The following is a 20,749-nucleotide window of genomic DNA, read 5'->3' as shown; positions in this document are numbered from 1 at the left end:
ATTAGGTGCATAAAGAGTAACAAGAGTGTAAAGAACATTATTAATTTTACATACCAGAATATTATATCGACCAGAACCATCCTCATGCTTATCTATAAGTTCAAAGGACACCGAGTCTCTAATCAATATCATAACTCCCGCCTTTTTCTTTTCACCACATGACAAGAATTTATGGGGAAAATGTTTATTCTCAAATCTAGGGATAGCATCTCTTTTAATTTTGGTTTCCTGAACACCTATGACGTCCAATTTACTTTCAGTAAGATACTTCCAAAGCATGAATCTGCGCTGAGGAGAATTCAGACCCTTGATATTATATGATCCAATTTAACAGGTGGCTCAGGAATTGGTGTAGGAAAGAGGGTTTTGGGTTCCTGGAGAATTGGGCCGACTTTTCAGTTGGCTACAGATTCTATGCTAGGGATGGGCTGCATCTTAATGGGGAAGGTGCAGCTCTGCTGGGGCAGAAAATGGCTAGAAGGTTGGAGGAGTGTTTAAACTAGGAATGGGGGGAGAGAGTATTCACTTTATAGAAGGGGAATGTAGTGCAGATAGTGACCAGGGCACAAGTAATGAAATTGGGGGTGGTACGGGGGGAAGGGTTAGGACAGTTAATACAGTAAGCAGGAATACAGGTACAGAGTCATACGTAACGTGCATGTACACTAATGCCCGAAGCCTCACAAATAAGGTGGAGGAATTAGAATTAATATTGTTGGAAGAAAATTATGATATAGTGGGGATATCAGAGACATGGCTGGATGAGAGCTATGACTGGGCTGTTAATTTACATGGTTATAGCCTATTCAGGAATGACCGTACAAATAAGCGAGGGGGAGGTGTGTGTCTATATGTAAAATCATCCTTAAAACCCATCCTGCATGACAACATATGTGAGGGTACTGAGAATGTAGAGTCCCTATGGGTGGAGATAAGGGGGGGGAGAATGAATAATAAAATACTGATAGGGGTGTGTTATAAGATGCCGAATATTGTGGAAGAGGTAGAGAATCTCCTCATAAAGCAAATTGATAAAGCAGCGAGTCTCGGAGAGGTAATTATTATGGGGGACTTTAACTATCCTGATATAAATTGGGGAACAGAAACTTGCAGTTCCAGCAAAGGAAATAGATTTTTGATAACAATGAAAGATAATTACCTTTCACAAATGGTACAGGACCCCACAAGAGGGGGAGCACTACTAGACCTTGTACTAACCAATAGGCCAGACCGCATATCAAATATACAAGTTGGGGGTTACTTGGGGAATAGTGATCACAAAATAATAAGTTTTCATGTATTCTTTAGTAAGATGTCTAGTAGAGGGGCTACAAGGACACTAAACTTCAGGAAAGCAAATTTTAAACGGTTGAGAGATGATCTTAGTGCAATAAACTGGGATGATGTACTAAGTAATAAAAGTACACAAAGCAAATGGGAGACTTTTATGAGCATCCTGAATAGGGCTTGTGCAGAAAATATACCCTATGGGAACAAACATGCTAGAAATAAGAGGAAACCCCTATGGCTAAATAGAGCTGTAAGGGAAGCAATAAAAGAAAAACAGAAAGCCTTAAAAGAATTAAAGAGGGTAGGTAGTGATGAGGCATTATATAATTATAGAAAATTAAATAAAATATGTAAAAAGCAAATTAAGTTAGCTAAGTTTGAGACAGAGAGACTCATTGCGAGAGAAAGTAAAAATAATCCTAAAATATTCTTTAACTACATAAACAGTAAAAAACTGAAAAGCGATAGTGTTGGCCCCCTTAAAAATAGTCTTGGTGAAATGGTGGAAGGGGATGAGGGTAAAGCCAACCTGCTGAATGACTTTTTTTCTACGGTTTTTATACAAGAAAATGCCATGGCAGATGACATGACCAGTGATACCATAAATTCACCCTTGAATATTACCTGCTTAACCCAGCAGGAAGTACGCCGCCGCCTCGAAATCACTAAGGTTGACAAATCTCCGGGCCCGGATGGCATACACCCCAGAGTACTACAGGAATTGAGTTCTGTGATAGATAGACCATTATTTTTAATCTTCTCAGATTCCTTAATAACAGGGTCGGTACCGCAGGACTGGCGCATAGCAAATGTGGTGCCAATATTCAAAAAGGGGACAAAAACTGAGCCGGGAAATTATAGGCCGGTAAGTTTAACCTCTATGGTTGGTAAAATCCTTGAGGGTTTCTTGAGAGATGCTATACTGGAGTATCTCAAGAAAAATAACCTTATGACAGAGTATCAACATGGGTTTATGAGGGATCGATCCTGTCAAACTAATTTGATCAGCTTCTATGAAGAGGTAAGTTCAAGCCTGGACCAGGGAAATGCAGTGGATGTTGTGTATATGGACTTTTCAAAAGCTTTTGATACGGTGCCACACAAAAGGTTGGTACATAAAATGAGAATAATGGGGATAGGGGAAAATATGTGTAACTGGGTTAAAAACTGGCTCAGTGATAGGAAACAAAGGGTGGTTATTAATGGTACGTACTCGGTCTGGGTCTCAGTTTATAGTGGGGTACCACAGGGGTCAGTATTGGGCCCGCTTCTTTTCAACATATTTATAAATGACCTTGTTGGGGGCATGTGGAGTAGAATTTCAATATTTGCAGATGATACTAAACTCTGCAGGGTAATCAATACACAGGAGGATAATTTTATATTACAGGGAGATTTATGTAAATTGGAGGATTGGGCTGAGAAGTGGCAATTGAAGTTTAATGTAGATAAATGTAAGGTCATGCACTTGGGTAGAGGAAATAACATTTATGATTATGTACTTAATTGTAGAACACTGGGTAAAACAGACACAGAAAAAGACTTGGGTGTACGGGTGGATGGTAAACTTCACTTTAGTGGACAGTGTCAGGCAACTGCTGCCAGGGCTAATAAAATAATGGGATGTATTAAAAGAGGTATAAGTGTTCATGAAAAAAATATAGTTCTACCTCTGTACAAGTCACTAGTGCGACCGCACTTAGAATACTGTGTACAATTCTGGTCACCGATATATAAGAAGGACATAGCTGAACTGGAGAGGGTGCAGAGAAGAGCGACCAAGATTATTAGAGGAATGGGTGGGCTGCAATACCAAGACAGGTAATTAAACTTGGGGTTATTTAGTTTGGAAAAACAAAGGCTTAGGGGGGATCTAATCACAATGTATAAATATATGAGGGGACAGTACAGAGACCTTTCCAAAGATCTTTTTACACCTAGGCCTGCGACTGGAACACGGGGGCCTCCGCTACGTCTTGAGGAAAGAAGGTTTAGTCATAATCACAGACGAGGATTCTTTACTGTACGAGCAGTGAGACTATGGAACGCTCTGCCGCATGATGTTGTAATGAGTGATTCAGTACTAACATTTAAGCAGAGCCTGGATGCCTTTCTTGAAAAATTTAATATTACCAGTTATGTATATTAGATTTTATGACAGGGTGTTGATCCAGGGAACTAGTCTGATTGCCGGATGTGGAGTCAGGAAGGAAATTTTTTCCCCATTGGAACTTGTTTGCCACATTGGGGTTTTTTTGCCTTCCTCTGGATCAACATGTTAGGCTACGGGTTGAACTAGATGGACTTAGAGTCTCCCTTCAACCTTAAAAACTATGATACTATGATACTATGAATTTTGATTGTCATTAATAGAGATGAGCGAACCAGCCGCGGTTCGGCTCGAGTTCAGTTCGTCGAACGGAGGTCTCGTTCAAGTTCAGTTCGACGAACCGAACTCGAACCGCATAGGAAACAATGGCAGGCAATCACAAACACATAAAAACACCTAGAAAACACCCTCAAAGGTGTCCAAAAGGTGACAAACAAGTCACAACACAACACAAACACATGGAAAAGTGACAAGGACATATACTCATGCGAAAACAAAGGAGCTGGACAAGGAAAAAGAGGAGGAGACACAGATATGAGTATATGCAAGGGAACGTCGATGCCATTGCTGTGCAACTTGAGCCCTGCTCATTTTAGGCTTCCAATCTGGATAAATTGCCTGAGCTCACCACGTACGCCTTGGGGATCTTGTTGTGCCCCGCAGCCAGCGTTTTCTCGGAACGTGTCCTCAGTGCTGCTGGAGGTGTGCTGACAGCTAAGCACACGCATCTGTCCACTGACAATGTGGACAGACTAACGTTCACCAAGATGAACAAGTCATGGCTCTCAGAGGACTTTTCTTCCCCTGGCTCAGCCAGGGGAGGCGAAAGGCAAGCGTATTTTTGAGAGTGCTTCATGCAAAGCATCTTTTTCATCTTGAAAATGGGGGTCAACTGATGCTAGTCAAGTGGGGTGTGTGTGGCCCAATTAGTGGAAACGAGAGAGACTGTGGTTGGAGTCCCCTCGCTTTTGAAAAAATAACCAAGATGAACAAGTCATGGCTCTCAGAGGACTTTTCTTCCCCTTGGTCATCCAGGGGAGGTGAAAGGCACGTGTATTTTTGAGAGTGCTTCATGCAAAGCATCTTTTTCATCTTGAAAATGGGGTCAACTGATGCCAGTTAAGTGGGGTGTGTGTGGCCCAATTAGTGGAAACGAGGGAGACTGTGGTTGGAGTCCCCTCGCTGTGTTTGTAAAAGAACCAAGATGAACAAGTCATGGCTCTCAGAAAACTTTTCTTCCCCTGGGTCATCCAGTGGAGGTGAAAGGCATGCTTATTTTTGAGAGTGCTTCATGCAAAGCATCTTTTTCATTTTGAAAAGGGGGGTCAACTGATGCCAGTCAAGTGGGGTGTGTGTGGCCCAATTAGTGGAAACGAGGGAGACTGTGGTTGGAGTCCCCTCGCTGTGTTTGTAAAAGAACCAAGATGAACAAGTCATGGCTCTCAGAGGACTTTTCTTCCCCTGGGTCACCCAGGGGAGGTAAAAGGCATGCGTATTTTTGAGAGTGCTTCATGCAAAGCATCTTTTTCATCTTGAAAATGGGGTCAACTGATGCCAGTCAAGTGGGGTGTGTGTGGCCCAATTAGTGGAAACGAGGGAGACTGTGGTTGGAGTCCCCTCGCTGTGTTTGTAAAAGAACCAAGATGAACAAGTCATGGCTCTCAGAGGACTTTTCTTCCCCTGGGTCATCCAGGGGAGGTGAAAGGTATGCATATTTTTGAGAGTGCTTCATGCAAAGCATCTTTTTCATCTTGAAAATGGGGTCAACTGATGCCAGTCAAGTGGGGTGTGTGTGGCCCAATTAGTGGAAACGAGGGAGACTGTGGTTGGAGTCCCCTCGCTGTGTTTGTAAAAGAACCAAGATGAACAAGTCATGGCTCTCAGAGGACTTTTCTTCCCCTGGGTCATCCAGGGGAGGTGAAAGGCATGCGTATTTTTGAGAGTGCTTCATGCAAAGCATCTTTTTCATTTTGAAAAGGGGGGTCAACTGATGCCAGTCAAGTGGGGTGTGTGTGGCCCAATTAGTGGAAACGAGGGAGACTGTGGTTGGAGTCCCCTCGCTGTGTTTCTAAAAGAACCAAGATGAACAAGTCATGGCTCTCAGAGGACTTTTTTTCCCCTGGCTCAGCCAGGGGAGGCGAAAGGCACGTGTATTTTTGTGAGTGCTTCATGCAAAGCATCTTTTTCATCTTGAAAATGGGGGTCAACTGATGCCAGTCAAGTGGGGTGTGTGTGGCCCAATTAGTGGAAACGAGGGAGACTGTGGTTGAAGTCCCCTTGCTTTGTTTTACATGCTTTTCGAAGGGCATGACATGGCTTAGAGGTTAACTTTCAGCATCTGCAAACTGTTGGCTACCAAAATGCTTCCTTTCCAACCTTTTTAACCGAGGATTTTTGAGACCTTATGCCCATCGCAGTGCCCCAAGAGCCGATGCCCAGGCGCCACTCCTTCTCCAACAAAGGCGTGCACGTGCTACACCAGCATGTCGCACCAAACATCACCGCTTCTTTGAGAAACTGTGTGACAGGGTGCATTTCACTACAGATACTTGGCTCAGTAAGCATGGACAGGGGCGTTACATGTCGCTGACTGGGCAATGGGTTACTATGGGGAGAGATGGAGAAGGGTCTGCTGTACAAGTCTTGCTGTCCCCACGAGTTGTATCAATCCTTCCTCTGTATGTAGAAGTTAATACACTGCTTCTGCCTCCTCAACCTCGTGTGGGTCCTTTACCTCGGCCCAAACCCTGTGTGGTCAGGGCATCCTTCCTTGTAACTGCGCACAAGGAATACCACACACACCTCCTTACTATGCTGGCAGCAGAGCTCAATGCCATCATTCGGTCAAATGTTTACTTTGAAATGTATGGGAAATGTGAGTCACACTGCTGAGAAGTTGTGGACGGTTAGCTCTGGAGACCAAGTTTCATCAATGGTTGTCTCCACTCAACCAGCAGCCAGGGAAGGCCGGGTGTGACAATGATGCAAACATGGGTGCGGCCCTTCGCCGTGACAATGTGACACACGTGCCTTGTGTGGCTCACGTGTTGAACCTGGTTGTCCAGCAATTTTTAAAGCACTATCCTGGCCTACATGGCCTTCTGCAGAGGGCACGGTGTAACGCCTTCCTTAATCCACACACTCAGATGGACTGTAAAGGATAGGCTAGAGGGAAGCCACTCACCAAGCAGGAACCCCAGAACCCTGAAACCCTTTAACCCCTATACAGGGATTAGGAATTAGACAGGGCCCAAGGTGATCAATACCTGTGGAAGGCTGCAGTTCCAGAGAATAGTAGTCAGGCAGGGACAAAACATTAAGGGTATGTGCACACGTTGCTTTTTTTTCCGCGCGGAAAAAAACGCACCCTCTGGCAGAGGGGAGAATTGTAAACAATGCTTTTTGAGAAACAACGCATCGAAAACGCATGCGTTTTTCATGCGTTTTTCATGCGTTTTTCATGCGTTTTTTTAGGTGCTTTTTTAAGACTTGTCAGTGATAATAAAGTTGGTTGAACACAGACCTTTGGAAAAAAAAACCTGTGATGTCATTTCCTTCTCCACATTCTGTTTGGATAAATGGGAGGGCTTGGAATGGAAGGAGCACCATTTGAATTTTGGAAAAGTTGAAATAAACTTCGCGCACCAAGCCCCTTAGGTACCTATACGTCAGAAAACCCCCACAAGTGACCCCATTTTGGAATCTGCACCCATCAAGGATTTTATTCAGGAGTATATTAAGCATTTTGAATCCACAGCTACTTCACCCAAAATGTTGCTGTAGCAACAATATTCTCACTTTTAGGCCCGCTTCACACGTCAGTGAAAAACACTGACGTTTTTCACTGGCGTGTAAAACACGCACATGTCCCTCCGTGTGCCGTGAATCACGGCACACGTGGGTTGTCTAAGTGCAATCCGGGCTCCGTTCTCCGTGGTCCGTGATTGCACTTAGAGATTAACTCACCTGCACCCGCTCCCGCTCTCCATGGTGCTGATCGCTCCCGCGGTGCAGCATCCGGCCGGCGCTGACCCCCGCAGCAGCTGCTTCCGGGTCGGCTGTGTCGTGCATCATGAATATGCGCGACAATAATGAGCCAGCTCAGAAGCAGCAGGCTGCACGGGCTGCAGAGGACATCGCTGGACGCCGGGTGAGTTAAAATGTTTTTTATTTTAAAAGCACGTTTTTTTCTGGCACGTGTTTCACGGATCACACCACTGCGTGGTCCGTGGGACATCAGTGATGCCAGAAAAAAATGGACATGTCTCCGTGCGGCAATCACGCACACGCGGGTACGCCGCATGGAGACACGTGCAGTGAAAAATCACTGACGTGTGAGCAGACCCATTCATTATAATGGGTCTGCGTATGTCAGTGATCCTGGTACGTTTAAAAAAAAGCACAAACGTACCAGAATCACTGACGTGTGAAAGGGGCCTAAGGCTATGTGGCCATGATCCAGCGACACGGCGTCTAGTACAGTGTCAGCCTTCCTGCAGCTGCCCATGCCCACGATTTGGGTTCAGGCTGCTGTGGAGCTCTATGCTACCTGCAGAGAACACTCTCGTCTCCGCAGCATAAATTGACATGCTGAGGCTCGGGAAGCCACGCTACCGGTCAGTTTATGCTGCGGAGAAAAGAAGCACAGTGGGCATGGGATCTCCAAAAATCCTTCCACTGTGCTTCTACTGCACAACGCAGCGTTATGGACGCAGGGAAAACACTCAGCGCCCATAACGCTGCAAACCCTGATTGTGGACACACAGCCTAAAAAGCGTCAATGGATGAAGGGATGTCAAATATATAGAACGTCCTACCCCCGCCTGCATATTCTAAGCTGGCACCTTTAGTACCTTTCATGTGGCACTAAAGGGTGCCTAGCTTAGTATTTATCCAATAAAAAAAAAAAATAAAAAAATGAAAAAAATGGCGTGGGGTCCCCCCTATTTTTGATAGCCAGTCAGGGTAAAGCAGACAGCTGTAGCCTGCAAACCACAGCTGGCAGCTTCATCTTGGCTGGTGATCAATTTGGAGGGCTCCCCATGTTTTTTTTTTTATTTATAAATAAAAAATAAAAAAAAAATAACGTGGGGTCCCCCCAAATTAGATCACCAGCCAAGGTGAAGCTGACAGCTGGGGTCTGGTATTCTCAGGGTGGGAAGAGCCATGGTTATTGGACTCTTCCCAGCCTAAAAATAGCAGGCCGCAGCCGCCCCAGAAGTGGCGCATCCATTAGATGCGCCAATCCTGGCGCTTCGCCCCAACTCATCCCGCGCCCTGGTGCGTTGGCTAACGGGGTAATAAATGGGGTTGATACCAGATGTGTAATGTCACCTGGCATCAAGCCCAGCAATTAGTGATGTCACGGCGTTTATCAGACACCCGACATAACTAATTGACAGTAAACAAAAGCAAAAAAAGACAACAAAAAATGTTTTATTAGAAAAAACACTCCCCAAATCATTCCATTGTTCTCCAATTTAATAAAAAAAAATGGGTCCGCAGAAATCCATATGGATGTCCCACGTCGCCTCTGGACCTTCTAGAATATGGGGGCACGTTCAGGAAACGTATCCCCCATTTTCTAGGAGGGCAGACCCTCCATTTGAGGAGAGTGGGTGCCAAAAATCTGCACCCACTCTCCCCGGGTCACAGCTGCAGACTGCGAGCAGCCAGCACAGCTCACACTGAACACAGTGCTGGCTGTCAGCTGCTCGGCACATGTGACCGGCCGGCGTGCACTGAAGGAGGAGGGGGCCGCGGGGGATCAGCGCTGCGACCGGACAGGTATGTATGACACCGGGGGGAATAGGGGGTGAACGGGCAGGGCCTGGGGAACAGTTTTCTGTCGCATGTGTTATTGCACATGCGACAGAAATCATAGGAGCAGGGCGGCCGGTGCGCTACTGTGCGCGCGGCCATGTTGGATTTTCGGGAGGGGGGTCGGGGGTCAGGGCGGGCACTTTGGCGACACCAGGGGCTTTGCCAGGAAGTGAGGTCAACAGGAAGCCTCTTGACCTCACTTCCAGGTAAATGCCTGCGTTCTGGCGTGCCGACAAAGGCCGCGGACCGCAACAAAAAAGCAGGTCCATGCGGTGTAGCTGCGTTCTGACCCCACATCATTGATTTCAATGGGGGAGAGAACGCAGCCACAACGCACAAAAGAAGTGACATGCTGCTTTTCTTTCCGCACCGATTTTTGGCATCCAAAACGCTGCGGAAAGAAACGCAGCATGTGCACTGATTTTTCAGCTTTCCCATACACTTTGCTGGGAAAGCTGAACGCATGCAATTTGCCACTGAAACGCTGCGGTTCAAAACGCAGCGTTTCCGCGGTAAAAAACGCATCGTGTGCACACAGCCTAATTGAGGAACAGGAACAGAATGGGACGTCCAGGACTTAATCATAAAACAAGCAGAGGTGAAATGTGGATCGGCCAACAAGGTACATAAACAGCAAGCAGGAAAAGTAGTCAGGTAACAAGCACACAAAATCATAAAACTGAACTGGGGGTAAAAGTAACCAGAGGTTCATAGCTATGTCTGGCAGTGGTCTGCAGACAGGATGGGCATAAAAAAGGGTGTGGTGTCTTCCCATTGGTTGTAGCTGAATGATGGTACTTCATCTGTGAGATACCCACCACCTACATTCAGCCAGAGTTTCTGCATCTGTCAAGGTAATGCAGCCCAGTGGGTGAGCATAACCTGCGTCCACCTGCGCCGCTGGCATCAACTTCTCTCCCATCATCAGCACTATGCATGAAAGGAACACGTTGTCACCTGGCGACCTGAGTACAAATTGACGGAGCGTACTCCGTTGATGACTTAACCGCAGTGTGCGGCAATGATGCAAACCTGGCTGCGGGCCATCGTCAGGGCAATGTGACACATGTGCCTTGTATGGCTCACGTGTTGAATCTAATTCTCCAGCAATTTTTAAAACACCATCCCGGCCTACATGGCCTTGTGCAGCGGGCACGCTCGCTATGTGCTCACTTCCATCGTTCTCACACAGCAGCTCAACAACTTTCGTCGCTCCAGAAGTCTTTAGGTCTGTTGGTAAACGCCTGAAATGTGATGTGCCGACACGCAGGAATTTGAATCTGCACATGTTGCAGCGTTTGTTGCAGCACCGCCGAACCCTGCTGCAATACGTTATGACATATAGCCTGGCCTAACTTGATCCAGAGGTGGTGCAGATCACGCTGCTGGAGTGGTGTCAGATCAAGGACCTATGCACCCTTCTACACAGTTTACAAATGTCGACGAAGATGATTAGCACTGGCAATGCCATTCTCAGCGTGACAATTCTGGTCATCTACATGATGGAGCACACTGTAAGCATTATTCGGAGTCAGGTGTTGGGACAAGAGGAAGGGGAGGAAGTACAGAAGGAGTCATATGTGGAAGGGATAACAAGATCTACGAGGTCCAGATGGTCAGCAGCACCTAGGCGGCAGTCATGGTGGGGGAGATGGATTAACAAGGGCGCATAGTATCAGCAAAAAGTGTTGAGGAAGGTGCAGGAGCCCATGAAGAAATGGAGGACGAACTGGCAATGGGCATGGAAGACTCAGCAGATGAGTGAGAGCTTGCTCACATTTCGGTTGTGCGAGGTTGGAGGGAGAGGGCAGAGGAAGGAGGCACGATTCTCACCTCTCTGCCACCAACAAACCAAAGACTTGGTCCTCCTAAATGCACAAGACACATGAGCACCTTCTTGCTGCACTACCTACAACATGACCCTCGGATTGTACGAATTCGAAGTAATGCTAACTACTGGGTTGCCACACAGTTAGATCCCTGGTACAAGACAAAATTTGGCGAAATAATTCCTGCCATAGAAAGGGACGCACGTATACAGGAGTATCTGCAGAAGGTGGTACGCAATCTTAGATCTGCTTTTCCACTAAACACCAGTGCTGCACAGAGTGAATCTCAACGCTTTGTCATGGATAGGAGGAAATGGTCTTTTACTTGTCCACATCTGAGGGACCGAGGGCTGGCTGCTGTGCTGAGATGGCATTGAGTACGGTGTCCCTGCAGAGTTGCATTTTTGGTGGAAAGGGGAACAGGTGTGTTGGAAAGGGGAAAAAAGTTTTTGTCCATGGGTTTGGTGGTTAAGCAAAAGTAACATTTGCTGAAGAAACACCATCTGTTATGGTGGGATTGCCAGATTTGGATAAGGTGGTATATACTATGTTACCGCTATATAACGAAAATTAATAAGAAAAGAAAGAGAAAGGTATATATCCCCATCAGCAGTCAGTGTCCACCGTGTTCCCAGATGGAAAAGGAGAGGTTGGCAACTGGAAGGTTAGGTGGAGGATACAGAGCAGTGTGGCTATGAAACTAATAGTAGCCTGAACCGAGTTAGACGCCACTCGGATTTGGAGACTGGGAGCCCTGTTAGCGTCACAGGGTCCACACGCCCACCCAGCCCAGGAACTCCCTGTTAACATCACAGGGGCCATTGAGTACGCTGACCGTGTGCATTGGGGCCACACCTGTGGACAGCAGGCGCATCAGCAGAAGCAGGCTTGTTAATGCCACTGGGCTGCACAAGCAGGAATGGTAGGACAGGAGCTGGTCTTAACCGTTCTGCGTTACCAACCATGGTGGCGGCCTGCATCGATGCCGTATCCCTGCCTACTTCTGGCCTAAAGCCGCAATGGGTTCAACACATGGAGGTGTGCTCTTTCGGAGCATAATAGAGGACTGTGCACCTCCTTGTTGGCTCCAGCCCGTTTCATAACCTGGGTCCGCCCCAAACCAGGGTGGACCACAATGCACCTCCTGGAGACAAAAGCAGAGTGACACGTCATGAGTGGCATAACTAGCGTCCTATTGGAACCGCAACTTCAATAATGACCTCATGGCTGCCACAATACAAACACCTCACCAGTCATCGTCTGACCATCAATAATGTGGTGACAAGTCATAGGGGCGGGCCTCTGCAAGCCATTTGGGAGTGGCCTGGCCACATCGTCAGGACACCTGATGCCCTGTGTTCTATATGGGCCCCCCACATCAGGGGCAGGGCCAAAGAGTTCATTACCGGACCTGGTCTCTGATGCAGTAAGTGCCTGAGCATGCTCAGTAGCATGAAATACAGTCTCTGAAAAAAGACTATCAGCTTTAGCATAGTGTCTAGGCACAACACAGGACTTAGACCCGGCACGGAGTGCAAGTACCTGTGCAAAGAGGCTTTTCGCAATAAGTGTGGGAGCATGCGCTGTATCCCGAAATGAAGACTTAGCCTCAGGAATGGCACAGTCAGGCTGAGCATACTCACTAGGCGAAACACTGTAGTTAGGCTGCGGCTGGGGTAAATCGGCACACGCATGCGCACTAGCTGCCTCTCCACACTTAGACGTGGAGGAGAAATTGCTCTTCGGGTGTGGACTTGGAGATGCTGTCTATGAACAGAAGGAAAAGCTAAAGGTGTGTGTTACAGCAAGGAGCCACCGCGGAAACACTTCGTTCAATTGTGAGGGGAGTTGTGTTGTACTTTGATGATGAGCACTGTAACGTCAGTGAGCAGCATCCTGTGCCACAGACCAACATTCTTACGGTGCTGTCTATACTGTTTACCGTGAGAGGAGCGTAAAGTCTGTATTTCTGGCAACTGGACATCACAGTACCCGAGTACGGTAGGCTGTGCCCAGACAATAATGCGGGCACGCAACACTTTGTTTTATTAGCAAAACACATATCTGTTCTGGGTAGGCCGACTATATAGACAATAAGACTTGCTGCCTCTGCACTGTCAAATTGTCACGTACAGTTTAAATCATAGAGGTACAGCGACACATGTTTGCATTGACTGTTGCTTTTCAAGATTTCCATGACTGTGTTGCAGAGCTGTGTGGTTTGCATTCACACTGCTATCATCTGCCTTATCTGTGAGGCTTCAGCTAACAAGGGTATTCAGGGGGGGTAATGTGTTTTGTCTATGTTTAGGTAGATAACTTGGAAGCTCTTGTGATGCTACACTGGTAAGTCGTGTTCGCACACACACACACACACACACGCACAAACACACAATTACTGCTACGCAGAGGGATTAGCAGGTAGTAGGCAACAGAATAGATTGTTCAATTATTTAAATTGTATGCATGGTTCTTATTGTTTGTTTTGGTAAAGTTAAACAATCATTTATCAACCCAACTGCCTAGAGTCCTTTTCCTGTTGCCTGGTTTTGCTGTATACTGGGGAGCCCACCCTGTACACGACTTAAAATGAAGCATAAGTCGCAATGTGAATTTCACTGTGCTACAATGTGGCCTAGCGTGCCTGTGCAACCACCGCCTGCCCCATCAAGTGCATCTGCGTGCTCTTCATCCTCTGTGACTGTGGGGACAGCAGTCTCACATGGTTTTTCACACTGAACTTCCACCCCTTTACACGCAACAGGGAGTGAGATTGGCAGGTCATCACTTGTTTTGGAAGTGGAAACAGATGGTATTGTTGAGCTGTCAGACATCGAGAAAACCAACATTGGATGCAGGCTACATTATATCCACACCTGCACCTTCATCACAGATTGGCTGGACTACCTGCAGTTAATAATTGCATTCCAGAAATGGAAAGGAGTGTAGAATGCACATGAGGAACACTAACTTAGTATTACAGACAATTTTAGGAAGGCAGAAAAAGAGTCAGCTCTTTGGGAAAATTAAATAGCGTGGCAAAAGTGGACAGGTGAGTACAGTGGCCGTGTTCTGTGGGTACCAGGACAGTAAAGGATGCCTCACTTTCTATCCCTCCGAATGATAAAATGTAGCAAGGAATTCCCTGAGTTTGCTATAAATTAGCGTAGCAAAATGTGCATGAGGGTGTAATGCAGTGGTGCTGCAAATAGCTTTGCCCCAGTGGGACACTAATGGAAGTCCAACAGCCACTTTTAGGATGCCACTAAGTTTACTCAGTGTTTGCTAGTATAATAGCTTAGTAACAATGAGTTTGAGTGTGCAATGCAGAGGTGTTGCACATAGATTTGCACCAGTGGGGCACTAATGGAGTACAACAGCCACTTCTTGTATGCCACTAAATGGCAGCATTTTTTGCTATCATTATAGCTTATTAAAAACAGAGCAGGAGGATGTCATGCAGAGGTGCTAGAAATACCTTGGCACCAGTGGGGCACTAATGGAGTACAACAGCCACTTCTTGTATGCCACTAAATGGCAGCATTTTTTGCTATCATTATAGCTTATTAAAAACAGAGCAGGAGGGTATCATGCAGAGATGCTAGAAATAGCTTGGCACCAGTGGGGCACTAATGGAAGCTCAACAGCCACTATTAGGATGCCACTAAGTTTCCTCAGTGTTTGCTAGTATAATGGCTTTGTAACAAATGAGTTTGAGTGTGCAATGCAGGCAGTCGTGCTGCAAATATCTTTGCACTAGTGGGACAATACAGAAGTCCAACAGCCACGTTTAGGATGCCACTAAGTTTCCTCAGTATTTGCTAGTATAATGGCTTAGTAACAATGAGTTTGAGTGTGCAATGCAGGCAGACATGCTGCAAATATCTTTGCACTAGTGGGACAATACAGAAGTCCAACAGCCACGTTTAGGATGCCACTAAGTTTCCTCAGTGTTTGCTAGTATAATAGCTTAGTAACAATGAATTTGAGTGTGCAATGCAGGCAGACATGCTGCAAATATCTTTGCACTAGTGGGACAATATAGAAGTCCAACAGCCACTTTTAGGATGCCACTAAGTTTCCTCAGTGTTTGCTAGTATAATGGCTTAGTAACAAATGAGTTTGAGTGTGCAATGCAGGCAGACATGCTGCAAAAATCTTTGCACTAGTGGGACAATACAGAAGTCCAACAGCCACTTTTTGGATGCCACTAAGTTTCCGCAGTGTTTTCTACTATAATAGCTTAGTAACAATGAGTTTGAGTGTGCAATGCAGAGGTGCTGCACATAGAATTGCACCAGTGGGACACTAATGGAAGTCCAACAGCCACTTTTAGGATGCCACTAAGTTTCCTCAGTGTTTGCTAGTATAATGGCTTAGTAACAATGAGTTTGAGTGTGCAAAGGGCAGGAGGGTACAGTGGCAGGGTTGTGGGTCTGGGTAGAGGAAAGGAAGCCTCCCTTTCTATCCATCCTAATGGGGAAATGCAGCGAGGAAATCCCTGACCTTAGCTACACAGACGCTGTCATCTTGTGTAGCTGTTAAAATCTGTTTTCACGGCCCTGTCTTTCACCTTTGGCTCTGACCCTGCCGATATTAGCCCTTACAAGGGCTGAAAGAAACTTCTATTCCTATTCTGTATAGCGCTGTGTATAGAGCGTACACAGCAGTATCGGAGAAAGGAGCTACGTCAGCGGTGACTGACACCAAGACGCAGAAGGCAGATAATGGCGTGCTGGAGGAAAATGTCAGTTTTTATAATGCAGGGACATGTGACATGGACATCCTATCACACATGCCGTTGCTTCTCTGGCTAAAAGTCCACTTAGCTGTGTGTGTGTCTGGGATTGGCTGACATGCTGGCCCTCCCCACTACACGCGCGCGCTTAGGGAAGGAAGACAAGGAAAAAAAAAAATGGCGATTGCCATTATCCAAACAGCAGTGATCTGAATGCGCTGTTCCCGCACACTATACACTGAAATTTCATAATAGTGTGAGTCACAGAGTGACTTACACTATTACAGCGGAAAGCCAGCTAGTAATTAGCTTGTCTTTTTGCTGCTAGAACCGTTCTCGAACGTATCTAGAACTATCGAGCTTTAGCAAAAAGCTCGAGTTCTAGTTCGATCTAGAACAGCCCCCAAAATCACTCGAGCCGTGAACTGGAGAACCTCGAACCGCGAACCGCGCTCAACTCTAGTCATTAACGAAAAGGATGAGTCAGGTTAACAAAATTACTGAATGCAAACATATGAAACATAGCAAAGTCTCTGAAACAATCAGCATCCTGGACAAAAAAGAAAACCTGCAAAGGAGGGAAATAAAATGTAAACAGCACACACAAAAAAAAAAAACAATATTAAAGTCACTATAAATGAAACAGTAACTATCACCATCTTCTTAGCCTCTTTTATTCAGATGGAGTTACAAATCCTCGACTGTCAAGGAAAACTCCTATGGGAACAGAGTCAATAGGCCAAAGTCCTGCCATACTCCCTCTTGGTAATGGTTGATGGTTGTGGTTGAAGGAACTTCTCCTCTTCCACTCCTCTCATGCCTCCATCCTAAGATAGTTTTCATGTACCTAAAGGAGGAGGGAAAGGGAAAAAAAAAACAAACCCCCCCCCCCCCAAAAACTAGATCCTGTAAGGAAGCTGCATAAACCGGAAGCTAGTAAGAAAAAAGATATTCCGTATCAGGAACAGCAAAAATTCAGATAAAATCTCCAAGATAATCTTTTAAGAACTTCATGCCCTCTTCTGAAGATGTAATTGGTATTGTCTTGCCATTATGTTGTATAAGAAGCTTAGTAGGGAATCCCCACCTATATAGAATTTTCTATTGCCGCATGAGTTCAGTGACTTTCGCATATGACTTTCGCTGTTGAAGTGTTTCTCTTGAAAGGTCTGCAAAAAATTTTAGTGTCTCGTATGGAGGTGGCAAGATGTTATGAAGTCTCAAATAATTAAAGATTTTTTCTTTACCATGGAAGAAATGAATCCGTCAGATAGTATCTCTAGGAAGCTCTGACGAGATATGCCTAGGTTTTGGCAGCCTATGAGCCCTGTCTATGATGATTTCTGACTCAGGCATATCAGGCAAAATCTTTTTAATCATCCGTGAAATATAACCAAGCAATTCATTCTGTTTTATATTTTCAGGGATCCCGCGTATTTTAATGTTATTACGACGATTGCGATCCTCCAAATCTGCCAATTTAAGTTTCAGAAAAGTGATTTCCTTCTTTTGGTCAAATTTTTCAATTTTTACAGAGTAGCAATTTCGGATTCATTTTTGTCAATCCTTTTAGCACAAAAGTCCAGGAACTGCTTAATTTCCCCAAATTCCATCTGGAAATCAGATTTTATTTGGCTCCTAAATGCTGCAAAAGAGTCTTCAAATAATTTCGGCAGAGAATTGATATCAAAAGTTAGAGGAACATTAGTTGGTGAAAGGTTAGTATCCAACATACAAGCTTCAGAAGATAGACTATCATCCATTTTCATCCGCCTTTTATCTGGGCTGTTAGTAGGAATAGACAGCCCAGATCTGGAGTCATGCCCTGCTGACGGAGCATTCGGATCCCATTCCAAGTCTCTGTCTTTTTTGTTGTCTGGTCTCTTTTGCTTAACAGGAATATTAGATTTAACACCAGTAGCATGTGATGAAATTAATGGTTTCTTGTCTTGAGGTTTCATTGGTCTAGACATGTTAGAATAATATGTGCCAATTCACTTGTATGCAGAAAAAAAAAAAAAAAAAAGAAAAGTAAACAAGACTCCCCCAAAAATATGAGGAAAAAAATGTGTTTTATATTTTTAAATAAAGATGACAAAAATGCAGTAAGATCAGCATTAAACTTCTCAAAAAATAAACTGCACAGTCTTTTGACAGGGCACGCCTCAGTACAAAAGAGGAATAGTAAAACCGGTGTAACTATCCTGTCAGTATGATGAATACAGCCCGAGGGTCAGAAATTCTTCAGTGAAAAAAAGAAAACGCTGAAATTAAGCTCAAACTGTAAAATATTCACTAGTTAATATCCAGATGAGAGGAAGATATTTAAAATTTATAAGCAGGACATATGATATTAGCATATATGTTCATCAAATATCCAAGATGGCCGCCGTGTCAGTTGCACAGCAACCCCTCACAGAAAATAATTAGTCAATTAATAATTAGAAGTCCAAAATCCAATATTTGTCCTCACAAATAGAAATTGTAAAGAAAAAATAAATTTTTGAGAAACCACAGTCACTTTTTTACTTATCTTTTTCCCACAAGACACGGTCACTAGTGATCTACAGAAAATGGCACTTTTCAGAAATCGCAGAAAATGGATGAAAAGTACCACAACCTTTGCTATACCACTTCAGAAGAAGATATCCGGCTGTTCCAGTGTAATAAGTAGCGTTTTTTTTACAGAATTTTGTTGATTTTGAGAGAAATATGACAGGAGCAGAAAAACAACACGTCCTACATGACTGGCAGTTAGGCCACGGCCCCCAAATTGCTGCTGTTTGGATTTCATAATATTACTGATACGTGTGTATCTGATTGTCATGGCTTGTATACACAATGAGAGTCATGTGAAAATGCCTTTATTGTTGCAATTTCAGTTTAGTAACCTGTTCTGGCTTAGTATTCTTCATAGATTAAACCCACATGTAAAGTTGAGCAATAAAATTTGCTGGAACCTTGTGCAGTGACCTGTAACATTCATAATGCCTCTTTTCATTTATAGGCCACTCCGAAGTCATTATGCTGTGACATGTTATGTGCATGATGACAAAGGGACCTAGGTATCAGAAGTGATGCTGTTAATGCCATAAGTAGTAGGTGCCCAGGGCTTTGCTCAAATGGTCATAGACTTCCAACATGGCTGCTCAACCACGGTACTGTGCTTCTTTGTGGTTAACTCTATAAACTATCGCCTATGAGCTTAGCAACATGTAGTTTAAAGGGAATCAATCACCAGGATTTTCATATATAAGCTAAATCCAGTGCTATACTGGCACTATCAGGCTGATTCTATACATACCTGTAGTGTTCAGCTCGGATGTTTAGGTTTTGAAATCCAAAAAAGTAAAATTTATAAAATTAGCTGCTTGTAGAGTGACAGCAGCTGAGGATCAGATCATATATTCATAGTTATCACCTCTCTCTGTTAGAATTAGCATAAGTATTATACCATCAATTTAACGTTTCACTAGGAAGGACCTGTGGTGGGGTCATACCCATGTGACCAGAAGGGGTGGGGACTCAGCCAACAAAGCTGGATACCAGGTCAAATGGGTATGACCTCACACAGGTCCTGCAACAGACAAAGTGAATCATTTGTACAATACTTATGCTAATTCTAACAGAAGGAAGGGATAACTATGAATATATTATCTGATCCTCTGCTGATGTCACTCAACAAACTAATTTTATAAAGTTTACTTTTTTGGATTTCAAAACCTAAACATCCGAGCTGACTACTACAGGTATATATAGAATCAGCCTGATAGTGACAGTATGCCACTGGCTTTACCTTCTATATGAAAATCCTGGTGATTGATTCCCTTTAAATTCATACATGTTATTTAAATTGTCTAATTACAATAAACTATTAAGAGCAAGAAAGAATGTGGATTCCTCATGTACTGTATCATAAGATTTTTTGGCACTTTTTACCCTTGGAGATCTCATTGATTGATCATTTTTGCAGATTCCATCTTCATATTCTATTTTGGTGCCTCATCCCCCATAAAAATAGTTTTTATAAATCTAGTTAAAAAATATTTGTGCTTGAGAGCAAAATAGTACTCCTAATAAAAGTGCACAAAGGAGATGTAAATACAGCACTTTGTAGACCCTACCCATAGCAAGGTCTGTACATATAGCAAGAAATATATAAAATTTTAATATCATGCAGTTTTCATCAATATAATTAAAGTTTACTTCATGATCACCTCACTGACTGATTTTATATTGTTTTACATTCTATTAATCAGTCATTGTTGCGGGTAAAAGCTATAAGCAATCTCTCACAAGAAAGTAATACATGATCATGAGTATGTTCGAGAATGACACCTGGTCTGCACAGGGTCTTTGCTTTGGTTTACAGTGGGGGGGTTCCTAAACAATAGTCACCCTGTGCAAAAAAAAAAAAAATGCTGCTAAATATGCAATTGGTAAAAGGAAGAATACTTGATAAGCAGTTAAAAACTGCTGACGTCAGAATTTTATGGCTATAAAAGCAGCATGAAAACTGACGGCAGCAATCAGCTGTTCAAGAGGCTTACAAGTTGTAGCAAATATAACTTTGTTAACCATAGTTTTGTTGAATTGTCATCCAAAACCCGAATAGTTTGTTGATGGTGCAATAATAATCCTGTTATATTCTGTTATATTTGTGTTTGTTTTACAAGACCTATCTATTAATTATTATATGATAACTATTCCAGAGCATCCATAAAAGATACAATTTCTTCCTAACAATTAACGTTTACACAATTATTATTCTCTTGGTTGAACAATAGACTTTTTTTTTCGCATAAAACAATTATATTATTTGCTATTGCTTCTTCAGTGTCTCTTATTATCTCTGATATTCGATTTTAAAACCTTCACTCAAATATTTCTGAAAAAAGTTAGTGTATTGCATATTTTTTCTTATTTCATATGTGCAATCAACACCTTTTATATGGGTAA

Source organism: Anomaloglossus baeobatrachus, chromosome 2 (assembly GCF_048569485.1).
Source record: "Anomaloglossus baeobatrachus isolate aAnoBae1 chromosome 2, aAnoBae1.hap1, whole genome shotgun sequence".
Classification (NCBI taxonomy): domain Eukaryota; kingdom Metazoa; phylum Chordata; class Amphibia; order Anura; family Aromobatidae; genus Anomaloglossus; species Anomaloglossus baeobatrachus.
Note: the sequence above shows the minus strand (reverse complement) of the source record.